The 8,243-nt window shown below is 40.7% G+C and overlaps 1 long non-coding RNA gene across 1 annotated transcript; it reads left to right on the top strand.

Moving 5' to 3' along the window:
* The first annotated feature begins 4,164 nt into the window (after positions 1 to 4,164).
* LOC120114348 lies at positions 4,165 to 4,959 on the top strand. Its single transcript, XR_005515387.1, has 3 exons — positions 4,165 to 4,427; positions 4,508 to 4,695; positions 4,864 to 4,959. It is a non-coding gene; the product is annotated as an uncharacterized LOC120114348 (long non-coding RNA).
* The last annotated feature ends 3,284 nt before the right edge of the window (positions 4,960 to 8,243 follow it).

Below are 8,243 nucleotides of genomic sequence, written 5' to 3'. Positions count from 1 at the left end.
ACTAAAATGCAACATGCAACAACATGAGATTCAAATGTCTAAAGAAACGAAACTAAGTACATTACCACTCAGGACTAAAATGCATCATGCAGAACACGAGGGTCAAGTGTTTAAAACAGAAAAGAGTAAATATATACTAACACTTGGGACTAAGATTAACCTTGCGTAAAATACAAAGACCAAATTAGAACATAAAAAAACGAATTTAGGACTAAAATGAGTTACAAGTAAAACCTAAATGACTCGGAAAATGAATAAACCAAATGCCCAAAACGGATGCCCTAAACTGCTCAAACTACGTCATTTTGATAATCCAATATATATGTTATATTAGGTAAAATTGAACCCTAATTCCCATTTCATTTTCAGCAGCCGCAACGCCTTCTTCTTCCTCTCAACTCTCTCCTTCTTCTCCTATGGCCACCCTTCGAGAGCTTCAAAGCTCTCATCTCGTAAATCACCGCTAGTAAGCTTGAAAAAGAAGAACGAACGCCTAAAAGCCACCACCTTTCATCACAATCTCCCAAAACGTTACTCTAACCTCCCTAAACTGACATGCAAGCACTTGGTCGACCTAAGGACGCAACCCCCGGCAGCTCTAGTCCTGATCAACGACTCCGACTCACGGTAAAGCAAGGTAAGTGAGACATTTCTCTCATATTTGCTATAGTTTGTGTGTATTTTTGCTTGGAAAACCGAAAGGTAGCTGCTGATGGATTTATGACTTTTTCGAAATGGGTTTTAATGAAGGATGATGAGTTCCTCTTTTTTAGTCTTTTGATTCGAATGAAAAACAGAAAGAAACACAAATTTTGTAAAATCAGATTCAGGAAACAACCTTGTAACTTGATTCTGATTTCGTTTATCTCATATTTTTTTCTTTATTTTCGAGGAAAGTAGAAATTATGGGAAGAGCTTTTATTACCTTTGTTTTCTGCTGCTGATGAACCCCTCTGTTTTAGTTATCTTTCTTTTTTGTTACAATCAATCCCCCCTCAATACTGACGGTTACGCGTCTGAGCCAACTGACCCCATGGATGTGTGTGTTCCTTCAGGTAACTCGATCCTCTCTCTAATCTGGTTTTTTATTCGAAATGACACAAGCAAACACACAAAGAGGAACTCTGTTGCTTCAAAAATGAAGAGATCCAAAACGTTTTAATTTTTGTTTCCAATATATATTTATCTAAAATCGAAGGGGAAAACCCTCGGTTTACAAAGTATTTTCTGCGAAAATGGGTGAAGAAAACCCCCAGTACATTGCTTTCAAAATAAAAATTAAAAACAAAGCCCTCTATTCTCCAATCTTTTTTTGAATCGAAAGGATCAGACCCCCCCGTTTCCCCTCTTTCTCCCCTGTTGATGGTCTCCTTTTCAATTGATATCCCCGTGAATCTACATTGACTGTTGTATTTCCTATTGGTTTTTGGTTCTGTTGAATGCCCTCGTTCTTCGCGTGTTGTAGGTCACGGGTGATGGGGAGCCGAGCTTGTCTGCTCGGGTATGGTCCTGGCAGGAGCTTCTGGGAGTCTCGTTCAGTGGAGCCTGGGCACAAGGTCTTCACGTGTGGAACGTGGGTAGCACGGGTTGCTGGGGTCTCGTGCATCATAGAGAAGTGAGTCCATGTGTGCTCGGTTGTGCTTGGTGGCTGAGCGTGGCATTGCTTCATGTGGATTCCCGGTTGTAGTTCACGTAGGGAACATGGCTGCTGTAACCGAGAGGCATGGGTGATGTGGAGCAGTAAAATCACGTGGGCAGCAGTATCTTGGGCACAATGATATGAGCTGAGCATGTTGGGTGGCCGACAGACATATGTAACAACTTGTTGGGTGGGTGTGCTCGTGGTTGGCAGTGGCTTCTGCTCGGTTCTTGTGGAGAATCACAAGGTCTTCACGTGGGAGGCATGAGAAGCCCGAGTCGGGTTGTTGTATCCGGGTCGGATCGGGTTAAGCTTGGGCCTTGTAACCGGGCTAGATATTTGTAATCTATTTTAGACTTGTATGTGGACTTTGGACTAAACATTTAATTTGGATTCCGGATTAGCTTGGGCTTCAATTTAAATCTTGAATTCCAAAATGAAACAAACATGTTACAATCCAATTAAGCATCAAGATTTCTAACTGCAAGCCTCCATGATTCATCACTTGAATTAATCCTTCATCGAGCACCTTCATATTAATTTGATCATCTTCAAATGGATTCAAATGACCCGGACAAAATTAGGGTATTACACATTCCCCACGCGTAACCGACTCCCAAACCCGTTTTAATCGAATCTTTGGTAAACGTGTATCAGTTTTTGTCTTAAAAAATGATTTTTCTCAAAATTGTTTTTAAAAGACATTTTTAGGTATTCGATTTACCTAGCCCAAAGGTAGATGGTGACTCCTAGTCAATTTAATTCCAATCAATTTCAAATCACTCAATTTTTCCAAATTAAAATCATAATCGTTTTTAAAATAATATTTAATTGTTTTTTCGAAAAAATGGTTATGACAACCACAACCTCACTATAGCTCGAAGAAAATGGAGATAAGTGTTAGACCGACATTCATGTCTTTTGAGCACATGAAAAGGAAGTTGAGGCACGCGATGAGGGTGAATAAAGAGGAGCATCGCCAGATGTTCCTAGATGATATTTGCAGATCCCTGCATGACTTTGAACAGTTCGAAGATGGTGATCAAGTAACGAGCATGCAAGCAAATGAAAGAATTTCTGCTAGTAATGTTGGAGAAATCCCTGAATATTTTGACGAGGTCAATAGAAGAGACAAGACAGGCCAAACAGAGAACATTGTTTCAGGCACCAGAACTGAAGCTACTCCGCGTTATAATTGTCAGATAAATAATCATTTTTTCGGATAATTATGCTAAGAAAGTAATATAGAGAAGAAGGGTGTCGATCCACAGGGATTTGAAAATTTCTAATTCTAATTCGTTTTGATCCTGAACCAAGAAACCTGTAAAACAAGTAAATTAAAAAGAAATGGGATTTTAAAGTACACAAGTAAAATAAAATTAAAGTAAACTTAATATGCAAACAATAAGGAAAATTGTAAAGGAATAATAAAGATGAGAAATAGCCTCCAATGTGATCTATACACTCATTGGATTGAAGATATTGAGATGTTGAAGAGAATTGAATTTGATACAAGCAGATTCTCCTCCCAACTGTAGATCACAACGTCGAATAAACCAATGTGATCTATACACTCATTGGATTGAAGATATTGAGATGTTGAAGAGAGGTCGATTGCCTCGTTTTCAGGAAAATCAAAAAAAAATCTGAAAATGTTACGTACCTTTTCGATTCTCACTAGACTGGATTGAGTTGTCGTTCATCTATCATCTAACGAAACTTTAGTCAGGCATGGTAAAAATCATGTTTGGCTTGTAGAAAGAGTATAAATGAAGAAGAAAAATAAATTTATTGAAATAAACTGAAACAAAGAAAAATCCTGAACAAGTTCTATACTGAATTCTAAATTTGTACCTCCCTCATTCACCCCTAGGGGTATTTATAGTCTTGAGTTAACCTAATGAAAATAAAATATTAACTCTTAAAATATTTAAACTCTTAATTCTAACAAACTAAAAATCCTAATTAATAAATATAAAAAATCCTACATAAAAGTTCTATGCAAACTAAGTTCCTAATAAAAATAATAAAATCTCAAATATTTGAATTCAATTACAACTTTTAAATTCCTAAAGAATTATGGTTCGCCTTGCTTTCCTCCTTTGATCTTGCAATTTGAAATATTTAATTAGAGTTTGTGCATGGATCGACATTTAAATTTGAGTTGGCACCGACTTTTACTAAATATGTAGGAAAATATGTTCAATTTGTCTTTTAATTGTTATTTCTTGAAAAATAGAGTCATGCACAAATTCGAATCAAAACAGCCCAAATTAGCATTATAAAAGGAGATAACACATTTTATTTAATAACAAAATATTAATCAAATAAAACACTCATCAACTTCATCCATAGAGATGGAACCTCAAATCTGCTAACTCTAAGGCATCTCAACTTTCAGATATGTCAAATGGAGGAAATAAAGATGTCTCAAGGAAAGAGACACTGAAAACTTTGATTAGGTTAAGGTCTTTGCCTGAATATGACTCGGTGCCTATACTTATTCCACAAAGGAATAAGGGACATGAGTTTGCATCTCCACAAATGAGATTTTTACCATACAACAACTATTCAACTGTTAATGTATACAAGTGAAGGGTCCAGAAAGGAAAGAAGAGCTGCTGCTTAAGTTCTCACATTAATACTTTTGGAGCGCAGCCAGTGTCTGATGACAAGACGCCAGAAAACCAATCGGAAGACGCAAATAAAAGTATCTCTGGTGATTTATATCCTCCCACCAAAGTGCTTCAAACTGTATATTCCCTTGGTGATGATTTTGGTCACATAGGTACTTCTTGGTTATGAAGTTAAAAATGAAATTCCAATCATCATATGTTCCATATATAATAATTTATCTTATCTGAACAGGTAAACAAACTTTTATATGTCCTGGGAAAGTCATAGAAAGTATTCATGTTGTTAGGTGCAATAAATGCGAAAGTAATGTTTTAGATGTCGCTTTGGAACCAAATGGTGTACAGAATACCAGCATGACCCAAAGAACTGAAGTAGTCAACCACTTTGGAGATGATGGATATTCCGAATACTCAAAACTGGTAATCTTTTTTATACTTAAATGTTTAGGGCTTTTTCCAGTGGACCTGTGCATCAACTCTTTATCTCTTTCATTCATGCACTGTGTTTCCTCATTTCTTGCTCTCCTGTTTAATATTTTGTCTTGTTTGCTAAAATTTTGTTCTATCCTTCTGCTTTGGTTTATTTAGAATTCACCTTCAGCAGATTAAACATCATTTTCTTCAATAGATGTTTATTAATCAAGTCCTCCATTTATTCAAAGAGTAGAAATTTCTGATAGCATGAGTGATAGAGAAGTGCAGCCGAGTCCTATATCAGTTCTTGAACATGTCTTTGTCGAAGAGAACACTATGTCACGAACTTGGGCTTTTTCCCCACACTTTGGGCTATTTTGGCTATGTTAGGCCACATTTGGTCTTGGAGGTTGATAGAATAGTGTAGATTATTCTAGAACACTCAAGACTTGTACATATTCTAGAAGCATTCTAGAGTCTTCCAGGTTAGGTAGGAAATTATGGAGAATTCTAGAGAATCTCTCCCTACCGTAGGATCAAGTCAATCTCCACCGTTCATTGAGGAGGTGGGATGCTATAAATATGTGTAGAATCCTCATTTGTAAATCATCCAAGAGTTGTAAGCTTTCAAGCATATCAACAAGCTTTCTTTCAAAGTTCTTTCATTTCTCTTTTGTTTCCTTGCCAATCCTTTCCCACACTAGCACGAGTTTGAGTGAGGCTGACTTAGCTATTGCGAGGGGCGAAAATGAGCTAAGGCCGCACGAGGCTTATTGAGAGATTAAGTCTGTGACAGTTGGTATCAGAGCCAGTTAAGGCATCAATATCGTGCATGTATCTTATAGGAATGGTCGGGAACCCGAACGAGTCAACTGTTACTGAGGAACGTGGAAGAGAAGCTGCACCCACCAACCCAAAGAAGAAGAGGGACCAAAGTAAGGCCCATGAAGGAAATTCCTTAGAACCAATGGTGGCGGAGTTTGGTGAAAGGCTAGAGAGGGTCTAGCATGACTTCAAGACAATGGAAGACCGTGTCTTGGAGAAAGTTAACGCTCTCAAGGGGAGTGCCGAAGAGACCAACAATGAGGTTGAAGCTCGGTTCGTACGGCTAGAGGATATGATCCAAGCCTTACGTGAAAGCATCGAGGGGATGCGGGAGGACGTGACGCTCTACAAGAGGGCTGCCGTTAGTGGGGTGTTATCATCACCGTCTCTACCCCGAGGGTTGAGTGCCCCAACCCGCAAGGGTTCAACGGGGCAAGGGACACCAAGGAAGTCAAAAACTACCTATGGCGGATGGAGCAATATTTTGAGGGAATCGGCCTTAACGACGAGGCCGCCAAGGTAAAGACCGCTGCCTTATATCTTTCAGATACTGCTATGTTATGGTGGCGTAGGAAACATGCCGACATAGAGCGAGGGGCTTGTCGGTTAGATACGTGGGATGAGTTCAAGAAAGAACTCAAGAAGCACTTTTATCCCGAGAATGTGGTCTACGAGGCTCGCAAGAAATTGCGAGAGTTGAAACAGTGGGGTATTATGTGGGACTATGTAAAAGAATTCACAACCCTTATGCTTCAAATCCCCAATATGTCCGAAGACTATCTCTTGTTCTATTTCATTGACGGACTACAAGGATGGGCCAAGCAAGAGATACACCGTCGGGACATTAGAACGGTTGATGAAGCCATTGCCATCGTCGAGCCACTCGTCGACTTCCAACCCTACTCCCACACCAATACGACGAAGAATAATGATAAGTATCCAGCAAAATATGGGGGAGAATGGCGGGAGAACAACCAAGGTAACCGAGATCGAGATCACCGAAGGCCACAAGCTAAAAAGGGAGATCGAGATCGACGTCCAGGCCGAAGGGACTACGAAGAGAAGAAAAAGGCCTTCGTTCCTAAAGGATGATGCTTTTTGTGTAAAGGGTCGCATACGATGAGTAGTTACCCCAAACTTGGTTCATTGTCTGTCATCTTCGATCGTCAAGACACAGAGTCTCAAGGCGATATGGGGTCGCTCCAAGTTCTAAACGCCTTGAAGGCCAAGTCGTTGACACCAACACCGAGTAATGGGCTCATGTATGTGGAAGCAGTGATCAACGAGAAGCTGACAAGAGCTATGGTGGACATGGGGGCTACCCACAATTTCGTGTCTAAAGACGAAGCCAACCGTTTGGGCATAAAGTACACTGGGAGCACAAGATGGCTGAAGACGGTAAATACACAAGCGGTACCACTCCATGGAGTGACACGAGGGGTCGAGCTACGCTTAGGCACTTGGAAGGGCCAAGTGAACTTTTCAGTCGTTCCCATGGACGACTTCAAGGTTATTTTGGGGTTGGATTTTCTCCGACAGGTAATCGTTATCCCTATGCATTCATTTAGTTCAGTTTGTATATTGGAGAAAGGGTCTCCCTGCATGATCCCCACGGTCGAGGCACCGAAAGAGCAAGGTCGAGATGCCAAACAACTCTCGGCCATACAACTTGGTAGAGGCATCAAGAAAGGGGCCATGACTTATTTGGCCATGCTAAAGGAAGATGACGAGATCGAGAAAATGGATGACCTACCACCAATCATCCGTGAAGTCTTAGAGGAAAACAAGGACGTGATGCCACCCGAGTTACCAAATAAACTTTCACCAAGGCATGAGGTGGATCACAAGATCGAGTTGGAACTCGGTGGCAAGTCGCCTTCCCTGGCACCATACCGAATGGCCCCACCCGAACTTGAGGAACTTCGAAGGCAACTCGAGGAGTTAATCGATATGGGAAAGATTCGACCTTCAAAAGCACCGTATGGCACACCGATACTCTTCCAAAAGAAGCACGATGGGTCGTTGCGCATGTGTGTCAATTATCGGGCACTTAACAAGGTAATAATTAAGAACCGCTACCTGATTCCTTTGATTGCCGATTTATTTGACAGACTTGGAGGAGCCAATGTGTACACGAAGATGGACTTGCAAAAAGGCTACTACCAAGTTCGAATTACGGAAGACGACGAGCCAAAGACCGCATGCATCACCCGATATAGATCGTACGAGTGGTTGGTCATGCCCTTTGGTCTAACCAATGCACTGGCGACGTTTTGCACGCTTATGAACAAGCTCTTCCAACCGTACTTGGACCAGTTCATGGTGGTGTACTTGGACGATATCGTGGTATATAGTAACTCCATGGAGGAGCATATAGACCACTTGAGGATTATGTTCAAGTACTTCGAGAGAACGAGCTATACGTAAAGAAGGAAAAGTGCACGTTTGCCACCGAGGAAGTACACTTCCTTGGGCATATAATTGGCCACGGGAAGCTATTAATGGACGGGAACAAAATCAAGGCCATAACCGAGTGGGAGCCACCGACCAAGGTAAGTGAGATAAGGTTATTCCTTGGTCTAGTAAACTATTATCGTCGGTTTATACAGGGTTATTCAGCACGAGCATCACCATTGACGGACCTACTCAAGAAGGGAAAGGCATGGGAGTGGTCCGAACAATGTCAGAAGGCCTTTGAGGACCTGAAGGTAGCAGTTAACCAAGAACTT

Source organism: Hibiscus syriacus, unplaced genomic scaffold (assembly GCF_006381635.1).
Source record: "Hibiscus syriacus cultivar Baekdansim isolate YM2019G1 unplaced genomic scaffold, ASM638163v2 tig00110223_pilon, whole genome shotgun sequence".
Classification (NCBI taxonomy): Eukaryota; Viridiplantae; Streptophyta; class Magnoliopsida; order Malvales; family Malvaceae; genus Hibiscus; species Hibiscus syriacus.
Note: the sequence above shows the minus strand (reverse complement) of the source record. Positions and strands in the feature narration are given on the sequence as shown.